At 39.3% G+C, this 14,672-nt stretch overlaps 1 long non-coding RNA gene across 3 annotated transcripts; it reads right to left on the bottom strand.

Moving 5' to 3' along the window:
• Nucleotides 1-3,263: 3,263 nt before the first annotated feature.
• LOC140689818 (uncharacterized) lies at nt 3,264-14,311 on the bottom strand. Of its 3 annotated transcripts, none has more exons than XR_012064941.1 (6): nt 14,236-14,311; nt 10,942-11,036; nt 9,609-9,728; nt 9,222-9,337; nt 3,787-3,952; nt 3,264-3,406 (listed from the first exon to the last, which is right to left on the bottom strand). It is a non-coding gene; the product is annotated as an uncharacterized lncRNA (long non-coding RNA). The 3 variants fall into 3 exon arrangements; XR_012064940.1 differs by having other exon boundaries at nt 3,264-3,401; XR_012064939.1 differs by having other exon boundaries at nt 3,264-3,952.
• Nucleotides 14,312-14,672: the final 361 nt, after the last annotated feature.

Below are 14,672 nucleotides of genomic sequence, written 5' to 3'. Positions count from 1 at the left end.
AACATTCTGGGTGCAGAAATATGAGCTGTGTGCCTGGTCAGCTACATTCCTCTTTTCAGGCTTCTAATCCCTAGAATCCTTTCCTTGCCACAGGGTGAGGATATGACCTTGAAGTCTGGCTTCAAATGTTGGTCTATGTGTGCATGTTTTAAATGGCTGTCTTCTGAAAATTGTGTCATCTAGGCCAACGTTGCTACATACTGGCAACAAGTGGATTAGGGAGATATGGGGTAACTGAGCAGTCCTCCTTCCTCTAGAATTCCTGTGGCACCTGCTCACCCTATTTGGAGCTTGGTGCACAGTGCAACCTGTGGCACTTGTGCCCTTGTATTGGCACCCTGCCCAGAGAGTCTCCTCCTCCTTTAAAGGTAGCCTGTGGTCTCATCCTGTGCTATTTTGCCATTTCGTCCAGAGTCACTCCTTGGTCAGATTTCAGCGTGGCTTTACCACCTATCATCCCTTCCTCCAAATCTTCCCTCCCTCATTGAGGTTATGATTCAGAGAGGCTTTGTGGAGCCCTAGGAGGGATGCCACCCCCAGTTTGGGCACTGTAGCACCAGTTAGAAACTAGGAGGAGGAGGAGAAGGGGAAGAAGAAGAGGAAGAAGAATCAGAGTTAAAACAGGTTATTGTTGGAGCATCGTGCTGCACACCAGAAGTTAGCACATTGTAACTGACTATAATTCAATAACAAAAAAGTGCTAGACAGGGTGAAATAGGGATGCAAAGGCTTATAAGTTTAGGTTACTCTCTTTAAGGGCCTTACCATCTAAATAAGTAGACATGTTTATAAATAATTACCATAACAGGCAGCAAGAAAACAAGAATAGGTTAAGATTTGTTTCAGAAACCACCCTACCTGATAAAGACTATTTGTCATCTGATCAGAGGGGTTTACTCTGAGGAGAAAAGGTGTAATATCTTGTTTTGGTCCAGATATAATGTAGCTGGTAATTGTAAATAAAACTCTTTTTTTCTAGTTGTTTAAAAAAAAAAACAACAGATAATTCAGACCTACTGAATTAGACCAAAAAAAAAAATGGAGGTTAGACTTAGAAATCTGTATTTCCCCAAGCTCACCATCTGGTTCTGATGCATCATCCAGTACACTGAGATGGGCTACGGATGAATCCAAACTTGAGAAAGAAGGAAATAAAAAATGCAGCTCTAAGTTATGATGTCCTCTTACTCAGTGGGGGGAAGGGGTCTTCCTGCTCTGCATTTTCAGTGCAAAGCTGCTCTTGCCCCCTGCTGGTTTCCAAGGTGACTGTGCTTGGGCTCATAGCATACACGGGGAAGTTTAGGAAGATGGAGAGAAGCTAGTTTTCTTCTTATTTTTTATTTTTTTATTGAGTTATAGTCAGTTTACAATGTTGTGTCAATTTCTGGTGGACAGCACAATTTTTCAGTCATACATGAACATATATATATTCGTTTTCACATTCTTTTTCACCATGAGCTACTACAAGATCTTGAATGTATGTCCCTGTACTACACAGTATACACTTGTTTACCTATTCTGTATGTACCTGTCAGTATCTGTAAATCTCAAACTCTCAGTTTTCTTTTTTCTTTGCTGTTTACCCCTACTTAACCGTTCATCTCTCTCAATCAAAATAGGTGATCAGCCAGTTTATATATTCCCACTGTGTTTTGCCCCATGTAAGTCATCGAACTCCACTGAACCTTGAAGCCATTTTATAACCCAGGAAAGGACAGGCTCTATTCTGTTAACAAGTAAGTCCTCATATCAGAGGGACTTTTCAGAAAATAGTAATATAATCTCAGAGAGCAATTCAAGACACAGATTAAACAGTAAAGGGTTTCAGTTAAAGACCCCTTAACTGATGTAGCCAACACTTTTCCTGAGCAGTGAGTGAGAAGGAAGAGGACCTCGCTGGCACTAATTGTCATTCGACAGAGCTATAATTCTATAGACTCATTTCCCGAGCCTGTATCAGGCAGTTGAGGGCTGAGACAGCTGATAGCCTTCTGTGCTGGCCGAGGCTTTGTTCCAGGGTCTCACCGCAGGACCGACTCTGCTTCTGTGCTTCCGGTTTGCCCTCACTGAGGCTGACGTGAGAAGAGATGTGGAGAAGGTGCCACCTTGCCTTCCTCTCCTTCCAAAGCTCATCCCTTCAGGTTTCCTCTCCATAACCCCAGAGAGAAAGCAAGTAGGGCTGGCCAGGGTGCTACCCGCAGATCCGGGGTCCCCTGTCCATATGTTCTTGCCTGATATTGTCTAGGGTAGGCTGGACAATCCACACTGAAAGTGCATAAAAAAGGTAACACTAAATTCTGATAATATGTATTGAAGTAAGAGGTCCAAGGGGAGCAAATTTTTCTGAGTGTGAAGAAGCTTCCAAAAGGTTGTGTGGATGGTTTATCTGTTCTGGAGCTCTTCTGACCTCAAATTTGAGCTGGTTTCCCACCTATCTTCATCCCTAATTCCAGGCTGTTTTTCCCTCTTTTCCCCACTTTTGCAGATAAGATGCTGTGGATGTTGAGCTTAGTATAGAGAAAAATATTTAAAACCTGAGCAGTGTGGAGATTCCTCAAAAGACTAGGAATAGACTTACCATATGACCCAGGAACCCCACTCCTAGGCTTGTATCCAGAAGGATATCTACTTCAGGATGACACCTGCACCCCAATGTTCATAGCAGCACTATTTACAATAGCCAAAACATGGAAACAGCCTAAATGTCCATCAACAGGTGACTGGATAAAGAAGATGTGGTATATTTATACAATGGAATACTACTCAGCCATAAAAACCGACAACATAATGCCATTTGCAGCAACATGGATGTCCCTGGAGAATGTCATTCTAAGTGAAGTAAGCCAGAAAGAGAAAGAAAAATACCATATGAGATCGCTCATATGTGGAATCTAAAAAACAAAAACAAAAACAAACAAACAAACAAAAACAAAGCACAAATACAGGACAGAAATAGACTCACGGACAGAGAATACAGACTTGTGGTTGCCAGGGGGGTGGAGGGTGGGAAGGGATAGACTGGGATTTCAAAATTGTAGAATAGATAAACAAGATTACATTGTATACCACAGGGAAATATACACAAAATGTTATGATAACTCACAGAGAAAAAAATGTGACAATGAGTGTGTATATGTCCATGAATGACTGAAAAATTGTGCTGAACCCTGGAATTTGACACAAAATTGTAAAATAATTATAAATCAATAAAAAATGTTAAAAAAAAACCTGAGCCAGTCTTTTTTTTTTTTTTAATTGAAGCTTTTGGGTATGGCTGGTTTTCAGCTGTCTCTGTGCAAACGATGTCTTGGTGACACACTTGCAGCTCTCTGAGGTGGGGCAGACCAGATGGAGGTTTTTTTCTTGGCCCTTGTGACACCGTCTGGATGCCTGCTTCCTGGCTTGGCTCCCAACAAGAAAGGGCAGTGAATGTTGAATGTGATAGGCTTAATTTTCTCCCCCTCCCCTCCCCTACTTTTTTCTGAGTCCACAGTCTCTCAAGATCTGTGTTTTGACCTTTTACCACAGGTAAAGATCATCAGGAAAAGTTCTTGGAAATTTCCCTTTTCTGCCCCTCTCTGACCCCTCCACCTGTAATTTGGAGCTGTTAGGAAAGGGCTCCAGAGGTGCCTTAACGAGGTAAAGTTGAAGAAGATTCTCTAATAACTCATGCCTTTATAAATGAAAGAAACCCATCAGCCACAGGTGTACCCTAATGACTTCCGAGGACAGAGGGAGACCAGAGGACTTGTGAAGAGAACAACTGTGTCCCGGGAAACTCGATACCAGGAAGCCGAGATCTTCTCCTGCCAGCCCAGTTCCTCATGGCCGGGTTCTGATCTTCATAATCCCTCTCTGTCTGGGAGGCTTCTGTGGGGGCTGTCATCATGCCGTGAAATGGCCTCTACCAGGGAAATCTGTTATAGACTCATAACCCTCTTGTGACATTTTCCTGTAGGGGACAAAGAGCTGGTATAAGGCAAGTAGAAAGGGCATAGGGGGGCATGGAGAAAAGTCCACAGTCCTTTCTGATGAGAAGGCTCGTGGAGTGTCCTGTGCTTTCCATGGAACCTACACTGATATCATTTCTCAAATGAAAGGAGAATGCTTGTGACTCCGGAGCTTGGGAGAAAGGGCCGTGTGAACTCCCCCTGTAGTTCCATGGGGCCTACATGATGCTCTGGTCTCTGGCCCCCCCTTCACTGTGTGACTTGTGGTTTCTGGTCAAGAACTGAAAAGCAGCCCACAGCTCACTTCTGACTCTGTCTTGCTCTTGGCTGGGAGGAATGTTCCTGGAACCTGCACATATTTCTTGGTGAAGTAAGGAATTTCCAGGGCCATAGAGAAGGCTGGGTGGGTCTCGGGGAAGTGATCTGCCATTTTATCCCCATGTATTCATTCACCTCATCTGATTTCTGATCAGCAACGTTAACTCTTTTATCAGTGTTACTCACATAACTATCTTTCTAATTTTGTTGCTCCACTTCATCAAACTCTGGCCTTATTCAGAAATAATTATTTTTAATATCTACATTTTTCACATTTTAACATCTTTGAAGCCATAACATCTTGGAATTGGACCTACCTTTAATTGTGTATTTTTTTTCCTTAATGTTACACAAAAACAAAGGTGCATTTAAAGTCCATGACCTCTTAGATTTAATGAAATACGTATTTGTGATGATTTGGGATGTGGAGTGTACTTTAGTGGCCCCTGATTGTGATGTGGAAGGAAAAGACAAATTCTAAATGTTGATGTTTTAAGATATGGGATTAAAAAGAAAGGGAGTTTGAGAAAAGACGAGATGAGAGTTCAGTGGCACTCGTGCCTGTATGAAGATGAGATGACACTGACAGTGACTTAGGAAGTCCACTCAGCTTACAGATACAAGTGGTGACTTCACTCCACATCTCTAACCCCCAGAGGTCCTCTGGGCAAGGCTCAGGATTAAAGTCCCTGGATAAGCATGTGATTTGACTACACCTTGTCCAATACATGTGAAATTGAGTTTTCTGAGACTATAAGGTCTCTGGGCTCTTAACTGTGTAGATTCTCTTCCTGAGATGGAGGTGCTGAAGGCAAACTAGGAGGGGGGACATGGGACCCACATCTGATTTTAGAAGTTGGATGGGGTTTTGTGGAGCAAGAGTACTTCTATTGGCGCATGGTAGGGAGCCGTGCACCTGCACAAAAACTTCCATTGTATAAGGAGACGATTGGATAGGGTATGTCTAGAAGGTGGGGGACCCCAATTCCCTTACCCTTGCTGGCCTCTTCCCCCTCTGGTAAGCTCATAGATCCTTGGGGGCTACATTCCATCCTTACTCTGTGGAATTAGAGCAAACCATGCCCCAACATATTTGCATGCATGCTCAGACCCTAGATTCTCCCTCTATGTGTATGTCATAGCATTGGATTTTAGAACCCTTATGGGAAAAATATCTGGTGGTGAAATCCTAGTTTACCAGGAAATGAGAGATAACTTGATATAGGGTGAACAAAGGGTCTGGGAGTATAAGGGGACCTCCAGAAGGCCCAGGATCAGACTGGTTGCTGCTTTTAAACAATAATTCGGATTTCAGAGACATGCGTCATGTTCCCTGCCCATGTGATTCCTCGCTCTGGGTTGCAGCTTTCCCAGTAATGGGAAGGGGACAGGATGCTGAAGCAACACTGTATGACTTAGCCTGATATAAACCAGAGCCTTCAAATACACATCAAGTGCCTCTGATGAAAACTGAGTTTTGACTGTGTCTGAACAGATTTTGTTGTGGGGCATGGGGATCAGTGGCAGGCAGCCAGGGAGGCCATGAGAGGCGCTCTTGGGAGCACTGAGGACATCTCACCCTCCGAGGAATCCTTGGTGCTGCAGCCAAGCCGGGCCTCCTCCACCAAAGTGGGTGGAAGAGAATCAGAACAGGGCCCAACTTTCTGGAGGTGGCATTTGCATAAAGATAGAGAAATCAATCAATGACAAACACATGCATATGAAAGCAAATCGTTTATAAGAAAAATCAGTGGGGGAAAGATGGATTTTTTCATTAAATGTTCTAACAGATTGAATGGCTACAGAGGGAAAGAAACTCTTTGACCTTCCATTTCACTTGAAATGAATTCCGTGTGAATCATAGGTCTAAAATATATACCAAAAAAAAAGAGAAAAAAACAATTTAAGACAGCATCTAGAAACTACTTTAGGAAAATAACTGTGACATTAGGAGAGGGTAAAATTTCTTAAACTAGGCTCAGAAAGTATTTACCATGAAAGAGAAAAGATTTTCTTAAAGAGTTGAAGTGAAACTTGAGACAGGATGAGTCATGCTTCAGATCCTCAATCCCTCTCTGGTAGGAATTTAGCTCAGATTCAGAACTAAAACTTGGAAGCTGCCTCTTGAGATGGAAGGATTGAACAAACTAATGATACATAAAGCTCGTGGTCTAATATCAGATCTATAATAGTCCCTGAGTCAGTGCTGGCTGACACTGACAGCTTTTTCTAAACAATTGCAAAATTGCTTTGTATCAACTGTAGGCTGTGTCATTATTGTGTATGTCACAAGGAAAGAATAAAATCATGGAAAACTATGGTGCAGAAAAGTCTTGCCACTTAGAATTTTATCTTATAATTATTGAAAACACTCTTTGAAACTTACATAAATGTGGATATTTGTCTTCTGTCACTCTTATGATCACATGATGGGAAATATTTTTTAAAATGCACTGATAATGTTATCCCTAGCATTTTTGCTATTCAGAGTCAAACTCCTCTGAACAGCTTTTTAAATCACCTTGACCACAATTTTCCCCGCATTATCATCATCTGTGCTAATCAGGAGGTTCAGGGATGTCATATTTCTTGAGAGAGTCCTACACTTCTCTCTGTGAGATGATCTTCCAACTTACTGACACCCTCCTCTGTAAGTTTTGATGCTAATGATGTCACCAGGAGTCAACAGTAGATTTCTAGACCAAGTTGATGCAAGTGCACGTAAGGACAACCTCACTGTGATTGGCTCCTGATAAACACTGTCAATTATAAGATGAATCTCTATTTGGAAGATGGGGAAATGTACAGTCTAGCATCAGTAGAGTTCCCTGTTTTTCTCTGTGACTGCTCATTTCTCACCGTAAAAGTCATAGTGGCTCATCTGTTGTATTCTGGTCTATTATTGAGGAAACATACTTAAATGTAGTTTTATATAAGCTTACCAACTTCATTTGCCTTATCCTTGACTGTTAGAGGTATTAGAGATTCTAGTTTATGACTGGAATTCCTAGATTATATATGTAGAGTTAATTTTATTAACTGTGGCTCGAGAAATCCAGTGAGAAGGAAGATAAAAATGTCAGAGTTAGTGGGAAGTTTGCACTGAAACAGTAAAGACTTCTTCTAAAGGCTTAGAAGAAGCTGCATCTTGAAAATTTCTGCCCTAACCTTAGAAATATGACTGATGTCATCTGTGCCATTCTAAATTCAATACTTCAATCTATAACAATTGTATATCTATCTTTTTTCTTTCTTCCCCATTCTTTCTTCTAATCGAAAGGATGGTGATAATACAAATCACTTTGCGAACTGTCAGTGCAAAGAAGATGCATTATGGTTGACATAATTTATTTTTCTCTGCCTACTTGCTATTCTGACAAATTCTGCTTTTAAAATTGGAATGGGCTTTGGTGTTCCCTGATGAATGTATTAAGGGAATAAGAAACTAATATAATTCGTGATTTAGGATGTTGATTGAAATTGTACCTAGAGTTTCAAGCTCCAGGAAGGCTGAATTAATCTCAAATATATGAGTCAGTTTTGATCTCAAATATGTGAGTCATGCATCCAGTGGACTCCATCCTCTATTCAGGGTAGAGTTTTTATCTCAAATATATGAGTCATGCATATAATGGACTTCATCCTCTATTCAGGCTAAAGTTTTTATCTCAAATATGAGTCATGCACATAATGGACTCCATCCTCTGTTCAGGCTAGAAAATGAAGACAGGGCAATGGGTTATTGTCTCATGATGTGGTCTAAGACTCAGAGAAGTTTGCAGTGAGAACTTTCTGGAATTCTGGTGGCCAGGCAGCCTCTGTGAACTCCAGGTACAGGTGGTTTAGAAGGTTATAGTAAATCATATAGTCCATACTCTCAGAGAGCAGTTTGAGGACTTGGAGCTCAGCACTGTGTCATCTGTGTCTGTGACATCATGTCATACTGTTCTATGTCTATCTCCTGTCTTCTCTTAACCCTAAGCACCCTGGGCTCTTTGGTTGGTTCCTTTATTTGCCAATTTTGAGTTCCCACACCTTGTCCAGATCGAATGGGGATTTGTTTAAGGCCTGCCATTCTGGCTTCTGTTTTTGTTTTCATTCTTGATTTTTGCTTTGGTTTGGTCAAGACTTTGGTGAGGAATGACATTCTCATAATATACTATAAAGTCTGCATTGAAATGAAGAGGAAACAGGGGTTGGCCAAGTCATTTAGCTGTTATAAGAATACCAGATACAATGAAATAGTTGGAATAACTTTCTCTGTTATAGGATGTGCAATCTAAGTGAGGCTGTCCTTTCTTAAAGAGTGAACTTTGAGCTTGGAGGAGTGAGAAGGTTTCTTGAATTACGAATGCCAAAAATAACAGCACTGAAATAAATGCTGTCCTGATCTCAGAAGTGAGAAGTGTAGTCCAGGTCAGCTGGACCTCTCACTCCAGGTCCCCAGGCCCCAGGAATTAGTTTTCTCACAGAAGGCATGAATGTGTCATGGGGGACATACCCTATGATCATGGAACATAAAAGCAAGAGCTTTGGTTCTGCAGACGTCCATGGAGTACAATAAGCAATTCTATGGCTTTGGAGACATAACTCCTAGCAAAACCCCTGACTGCTATCCAGCAGCATTGCTTGGCTCTGAATCCGGAGCTGCGTAAGAGAGGAGTGTGTGGTCCTCTCGGCTGGGAGGGTTGTTGCTGGGCCGTCACACACACAGCCATCATTCGGCTTGTGCCCACCTCTCAGACACGGATAGGGGATTGCAGGTTGCTGTGTTGGGCTTGTTCCTTTCTGTTTTCTGCCAAGCTTTCTCCACCCATGCACAACCCAATCCTGAATCACGCACTTGCCTTCATCTGCCCAAAATCTGGTACCTAATGGTTCACATCCAGGTATATATAATCAGAGACTGGCCTAAAACACCACCTTCACCCGAAAAAATGGCACCCAACCAACCTGCTACCGTGATCATATCCGTTTTGTGGCTTTCAGGCAGGCTTGGCGGTGGGTTATGTAATTCCACAATATGAGTGTCAGGAGAGCAAGTGGACCCAGCAAATTCATGACGGGGTCTGTCAAGAGGAAAGCAATGAGTCACAAGTTCTCTCAAGGGCTTGGTGTGCTTTTGAAAATTTGGAGAGGGAAACTCTGTAACAACAAACAACAACAACAACAAACTCTCCTGCATGCAGAAATGAGATTAATGTTCCCTGTCACTAACATGTATCCATCTTGGCTGCTCAGAGCCGGAAGACATGTCCTTCAAAGAAGCTCCAGTGGGACCCTGCAGATACACTGCTGGAAGATGTAGGGAAGTGGGGTGTGTGAGGCACAGGCACCTACCTTTGAAGAAGTGTTTGCTGAGACTCAAGCTGGTGACAGGATCATAGGGAGGATGAAGGGGAAAAACCAAGAGGTGGAGAGCTCCTGGAGCTTGAGAGGGTCTTCCAGAAGCAAGTGCATCTGCATTTGGAATGGTGGATGGATTAGGGAAACTGCTTTTCCCTTCTATTCCTACAAGTCCTTTTATCTTCTGAGCCCACAGGTTTTTTGTTTATGTTTTTGAGGGGTTTTTGGTACCAAAATAATACTTTTAAAAAATGTTTTGAACCAATTTTAGATTTACAGAAAGTACAGAGAGGGTTGTACTCTGAGGGTTTCATACACCCTTCACTTCCTGTAATGTTCACATCTTATATCACCATAGTATATTTATAAAAACTGAGACATTGACAGTGGTGTAAAACTATTAGATAGACTACAGACTTTCTTCATATTTGACCAGTAGGTTTTCTACAAAGGTCATTTTGTATGTTCCAGTATTCAATCCAGGATACAGCATTGCGTTTATCTGCCATAGGCAGTGTCCATTTTTTGCTGCATTATAAATTACCACATAATTTAGCATCTTAAAATCACATACATATTGTCTTACAGTTTGTGCGGGTCAAGAATCCAGATATAGGTAATGGCCAGGGATGAAGTCTCAACAGAAGGCTCAGATGAGGAAAAATACCCCCTTCCAAGCTCACATGATTGTTAGAATTCGACCTGCAGGCTGTTGGACTGAGGGCCTCTGTTCCTTGCTGGCCATTGGTGAGAGGTTGCACTCAGCCCCTTGCCACGTGGGATTCTCCCATAGGGCAGAACATTCCATCAAAGCCATCAAGGAGAGAGTTTGTTAGCAAGACAAAAATCACAATCTTATGCTACCTACCTATGGAAGTGACATCCCATTACCTTTGCAGTATTCTATTTTTTTTTACAAGCAAGTCACAGTTCCTGCCCTCCTGCCCACACTCGTGAGGAGGGGATTAGAATACACGACTGTGCATACCAAGACGTGGGGATCATAGGGCACCATCTTAGGGTCTACTGGCCACAACAGGTATTCTCCGATCTGTAAATACTTTCTTGGTCTTCACTTATTTTTCATGAGCTTAACCCTTTGGAAAGGTACTGGTCAAACATTTTGTAGAGGGTTCCAACATATAGATTTGTCCCAGGCATTCTCATGATTAGGGTAGGGATATGGATTAATTTATACACTTACATTTATCTAAATTTGATTTTGAGTGAAGTCACACAGTATGCTATCTAGAGATAGAAATGTGGAAAGAAAGATAATAAAGAAAAATAAAGGAATGGCAAATACAGAATTCAAAATAATAGTTACCTTCAGAAGGTAGGGAAGAGGATGAAACTGGAGAGATGCACTCAGGAAGCATCACAGTACTGCTAATGTTCACTTTATATTAAGCTCAGAAGTGACTTTGAAAAATGAACGTTTAAATTTTAGAACACTGTTAGATTCACATAACTGTTGTGAAGATAGTACAGAGATACATCTCAGAGATATACATGTACCTCCCACACATCTTCCCTTCACCTATTCAACCTTCCTCTCTCTCAAGTCCCTGGTAACCACTAGTCTGTTTACTATCTCTGTAGTTTCGTGTTTCCCCTTTTCCAAAGTGTCGTATAAATGGAATGACACAATACGTGGTCTGTTCAAACTTCTTCTTTCATCTAGCAGTATGCCATCCATTAAGATTTGTGAAAGTTATCTCACTGTACATAAGTTTGCATTTCCCTAATGGCCAAAGATTTTGAGCATCTTTTAATATGCTTACTGTACATGCATATCTTCTTTGGGGAAATGTCTGTACAAGTTGTTTACCCATTTTTAATTAGAATATTTATTTTTTTTTATTTTTGAGTCATAAGAGCCTTTTATATATTCTGGATAAGAGGCTCTTATCAGCTTTATAATTTAAAAATATTTTCATTCATTGTTTGGGTTGTCTATTCACTTTTTTGATATTGTGCTTTGAATGACAAAGGTTTTTAATTCTAATGAAGTTCAATTTACTTATTTCTTTTGTCATTTGTGCTTTTGGTGTAATATATTAGAAACCATTGTTTAACTCTAGGTCATGAAGATTTACTCCTTTGTTTTCTTCTAAAGATTTAGTAGTTTTAGTTTTTATATTAGGTCTATGATCCACTTTGAGTCCATGAGTATATTGTGCGAGGTAGGAGTCCAACTTGCATGTACATACCCACTTGTCCTAGAAATATTTGTTGGAAGAAAATTCCACATTAAATTGTCTTGGCAAACTGGTAAAATCAACTGACCAAAATATAATGCTCACTTTTGGTAAGTAAGTTCTGTTTCATTTGATCTACATGCCTAGCCTTATGCCAGTGCTATGATTTCTTGATTCTTGTAGCTTTGTATGTGAGTTTTGAAACCAAGAAATGTAAGTTGAGTACTCTAAATTTTGCTCTTTTTCGAGATCATTTTGGCTATTCTGGATTCCTTACATTTTTGCATTAATTTTATAATCAGCTTATCAATTACTGAAAAGAAGAGGTGACTGGGATTTTGATAGAGACTGCATTGAACCTGTCAATCCATTTGGAAAGTGTAGCGACCTTAACAATTTTAAGTCTTCTGATCAATGAACATGTATCCTCCCTCCCAATTTATTTGTTTTCTTTATTTTCATTCAAAAGCATTTTGTAGTTTTCAGTGTACATGTCTTATACTTATTTTGTTAAAGTCACTCCTAAATGCTTTATCCTTTTTGATGTTATTTTAAATGGTTTTCTTAGTTGCATTTTCATATTGTCCATTGCTAGTGTGTAGAAATGCAACTGATGTTTATATATTGATGTTGTATACTGAAACCTTGCTGAGCTCTTTTTTTTTTTTAGTTCTAATAGTATTTTAGTAGGTTCCTTAGGATTTTTATACACAAAATCATGTCACTTGCAGATAGAGGTAGAGATAGAGTTTGGCTTTTTTCCAATCAGGGCGCCTTATATTTGTTTTCCTGGCTAACTGCCTTGGCTACAACCTCCAGTGCCATGTTAAATAGAAGTGACAAGAGTGGCTATCCTTGTCTTGTTTCTCATCTTCAGTAAAGTATGGAGCTTTCACAATTACATACGAGGTTATTTTTATTTTTCATAGATGCCCTTTATTAGACTGAGAAAGTTCCTTTCTATGCTTAATTTGTTTAGTGTTTTATCGTAAATGGATGTTGGATTCTGCCAGTGTTTCCTTCTGAGTCTTTCGAGATGGTCACATGTTTTTGTCCTTTATTCTATTGCTACAGTTTATTATATTAACTGTTTTTGTATTTTGAACCAAACTTTCATTCCTGAGATAAATCCCACTTGTCACGATGTTTCACTTTTTTATACGTTGCTAGATTTGGCTTGCTAATACTTCGTTGGTGATTTTTGCACTTATATTCATGAAGGATATTGGTCAGTAATTTTCTTTTCTTGTAATATCTAGTTGTGGTGTTAGGGTAAACTGGCCTTATAGAATGAGTTGAGATGTATTCTCTTCTTTTTTTTTTCTTTGGAGGAGTTTGTGACAGATTCATATTAATTATTTGAACATTTGGTATAATTTAATAGTGAAGTCATCATAGATCAGAATTTTAATGACTTTTTAAATGACTAATTTTCTCCATTGTTATAGCTCTATTAAGGTTTTCTATTTCTTTTTGATTCTCTTTCCAGCTTTTTTATCTTTCTGGGTATTTATCCATTTCATCTAGGTCATCTAATTTGTTGGCATATTATTCACAGTGTTCATAGCACTCACTTATAATCCTGCTCTATTCATAGAAGGTTGGTATTAATGCCCTCTTTCAGTAATTTGAGCTTTATAATTTGAATCTCTTCTGTTTCCTCTCGTCTTTCTCTCTTTTTTCCTCTATCTTCCTTTATCTCTGTCCCTTCCCCCCCTCCAATGACCTTATCTATTTAGTCGCTGTTTTCAAAGAACCATCTCTCGGCTGTGTTGATTTTCTCTATTGCTTTCATATTTTTTATTTCATTTATTTCCATTCTAACTTTCATTACTCCTTTCCTTTGGTTGATGTGGGTATAATTTATTCTTTCTCGCTAGTTTATTTGGGTATAAGATTAGGTTTTTTATTTGAAATATTTTCTATTTTAACATGGACATTTACATATATTATAATTCATCTATGTACCATTTAACTGTACCTCTTAAACCTTGGTATGCTGTGGGTTTTTTTGTTTGTTTTTATTCACCTCAAATTGTTTATTTTTAAATTTTTAAGAATTTTTCCCAGTTTTACTGAACTATGATTGACACATAACATTGTGCAAGCTTAAGTTGTGCAACACAATGATTTGACACATGTATATAATACAAAATAATTACTACAATGAGATGAGATTTCCCTGTTATTTCTTCCTTGACCCACTGATTATCTAGGAGTGTGTAGTTTAATTTTCACAAATTTATAAATTTTAAATATGTATAAATATAGATTATAATATTTTATAATAAACATAATTGATAATATAAATTTCACAAATTTAAAAATTAATAAATTTGTACATGTAACAAGATTTCTAATTGTATTCCTATTATGGTCAGATGGCGTCCTTTGTTTGGTTTAAACACTTATACACTTACTGAGACATGCTTATAGACGAACATGTGGTCCATCCTGTACAGAGTTCCATGTGTGTGTGACTGAGCAGGATGTGCATTCTGTTGTTACTAGGTGGAGTCTTCTATAGTTTGTTGGATTTAGTTGAATTATTGTGTTGTTGAAGTATTCTGTTTCCTGTTGATTTTCCTATCTGTTGTGTCCATTATTCAAACTGAGCTATTAAAATCTTGAGCTATTACTGTCTTATTGTCTATTTCACTGATGAATTATGTCAGTTTTGCTCTGCGTAGTTTGAGTTCTGTTGTTAGCTGTATATAATTTTAAAATTATGTCTTCTTGATAGATTGGCCACTTTATTATAAAAAGTCCTCTTTCTCTTCAGTAGCAATTTTTTTCTTGATATCTATTTTTATCCAATATTTGTATAGCTCCTCAGTTCTCCTTTGGATAATGTTTT

The sequence above is a fragment of the Vicugna pacos genome, chromosome 27 (genome assembly GCF_048564905.1).
Source record: "Vicugna pacos chromosome 27, VicPac4, whole genome shotgun sequence".
Lineage (NCBI taxonomy): Eukaryota > Metazoa > Chordata > Mammalia > Artiodactyla > Camelidae > Vicugna > Vicugna pacos.
This window is presented reverse-complemented; position numbering and strand designations above follow the sequence as displayed.